This window comes from Halyomorpha halys, unplaced genomic scaffold (assembly GCF_000696795.3).
Source record: "Halyomorpha halys isolate HHAL.00 unplaced genomic scaffold, Hhal_1.1 Scaffold717.1, whole genome shotgun sequence".
In the NCBI taxonomy this organism is placed as follows: Eukaryota; Metazoa; Arthropoda; class Insecta; order Hemiptera; family Pentatomidae; genus Halyomorpha; species Halyomorpha halys.
Window position 1 is genome coordinate 385,982 of NW_027115878.1, and position 2,526 is coordinate 388,507.

Consider the following 2,526-nt stretch of genomic DNA (forward strand, 5'->3'; position numbering starts at 1 on the left):
ATATATAATTTTTTCGCATTTGCATTCAGGAAAAAAGAATATTCAAAACAGATATTAAAGAAATTCTAAATATATAAACAAAACTAGAACACTCATCATATTGAATTTGATAATCGTAATTCAATGGTATTTATCAACATATACTTGTAAGTGGGAAAAAATAAATAAATTTCAAATAATTTATTTCAGAATTTTAATTTTTACTTCAATTTACTAAACCTTATACTAGACCTACAGGTTTGCCACTTGCTACAAATCCAAAACTTGTACAAATCCTTGGTTAACAAAGCAAGTAACAAACATTGGTATTCACACGCTTGTGTTTTCATTTGACTTTATATATTACATTTGATTTACATCATAAAAATGAACAGAATAAAGGGGACGTAAATATCAGTTAAATAAGTGATAGATGATAAAAATTTATATAAATGCTATATAACCTATAAATTAAACCTTTATTCTTGAGTTTTTATCAGTAATTTTTTAATTTGATTACTTAGGCATAATAATTTTATAAATGTATACTAGTGCTTTGTTAAATAAAAAAAATAAGCCGCTAAAGTTAGTTGACAAGATTTGAAACAAAGTATTTCACCAGTATTTATATTTTGGCGGTTCTAAAAGATTACGAACTGAGCACAAACGTGTAGATGCAACACAAGTGTCCTTTGATTTGTGTCCAAAAACCAAAACTCAACGGGTCGGGCACAAATTCAGGCCAACTTGTTGCAAACAATGCAAATAACTCATCACATGCTTGCACATGTACGAATTTACTATAGTTTGACAAAAGTGTAGAGACACCTTTATATGTAAATTGAAATGTTACACGGTGATCTTTAAAACCTTTTTTTATATAACAGAGAGATTATTAAAGTAAACCAACAAAAGATACAGTGAAAAAAAGTAACTTCTAAGAGTTTTTTTATTTTTAGATCAGGAATTTATTTATCAATTGATTTAAAAATCAATAATTGTTTTTATGTATAATATGAACATTTGTCCGAATTAATTAAGAAAAGTCTCATTAGTTAAATCGATTCTGTGTTTATATGGTTACTTGTCAAAAACATAAACCATAACACTTTAGCAACGGTTTGGAATATTTAAAAAAATTGATGAAATAAATATTAAAAAACTAAATTAGACTTTGCTTCTTTTTTTTTATAATTTCGGCTTTCGGACCGATATCTTCCACTAAGGCTTCTTGTCGCCTGTTTTTTTAATGATTCCCTAAAAGTGCTCTTTCTCCACAGATCACTTAAGTGCTCTTTGTTTACTATAAAAGTTTGATTTATATAATTTATTTAAAAAGAATAAACAATTTTTAATGGAATTATCTACATTATATAACTGATTTTTAGAACGATTTATTTATCTGGACACCTCAGTTTTTCTGTTAATGATAGAATTTCTTATTGAGTGATTTTTAAAAATTTTATTTGTGGCTGTACTTTGCTGAATACAGTACGTAAATATGCTTATTAAGATTACGAGGTCGTATTGTGACCAAACAACCAGTTTACTACGAAACAATTCAAATTTTGAGTATTGAATATGCAAATGAAATTGTATCAAAACCAGACAAGCGAGTGACATTGAACCCGCCAGAGTGGCCTCGATTGTCTATACTATGGATTCAATACAACCATTCAAAGCTAAAACAAAGAATACTTGTATTTTCTCTCATTATTTGTTAATTCATATAGAGAAGTTTTCTACTAAAATTGAAGCTACTGAAACAAACAGTAAAACAAAATTTGGTTGATTACGAATCAAATTAAATTATAGCCAAGATACATTTTAAATGAGGAGGATTTTATTTTTTTTTTACACGATTGTATGTTTTATGGTTTTTATATTTTAAATACAGATAAATTGACTTATTTCTGAATTTAAAATTCAGCAGCGAAAAAAAGTGTAACGTTATTTTTCGTATGGAGAGTTTCAGTTGAATAAAATATTCAGAGAAATTCAAAAAGGTCGCTAAAAATAAAGCTAGACTTTGTGTAAATCAATATGGCGGAAGAATAACAAGAAATGCAGTTTTATGAATAGGATCCTGGAGGGAGGAATAGAGTTACCACTTTCCTTAACAAGAAACGAAGGACAAAAAATATAACCAGAGGGGAGAAGTGGATGAGATGTCAGTTTTGTAATTCTTAAATAAGTATGCGAAAAATTTATATACAATTAAAAACATTTTTTATATTATAAAGGCACTAAAAGTAATTGTCAATAAAATTTAGTAAAACTAATTAAATAAACAACAACAAGAAACGACAAAATTTATCTTCATGTTAACTGGATATATTATTATGATTTGGCAACGACTGAAAATATTACTAAGAACCAGAAAAACAATTATATTCTGTAGCGAATCGTAGCGTTCTAGGTGAGTTGATGGCTTTATTGTACGCAGTGTTGCCTTAAACCGGCAGTCTTGGCACGCTAAGTGAAGCCAAAAAGGCGGGCCTCAAGATGAACACCGTTGGCGTACCAGAGGTGTAGTAGCCAAATCGT

The 2,526-nt window shown here is 28.3% G+C and overlaps 1 protein-coding gene across 1 annotated transcript in view; it reads right to left on the reverse strand.

The window, feature by feature from the left end:
* Nucleotides 1-2,526, reverse strand: part of LOC106685623 (transmembrane protein 72) — a gene marked incomplete in the record, with an annotated part of 187,689 nt that overhangs the window by 11,060 nt on the left and 174,103 nt on the right.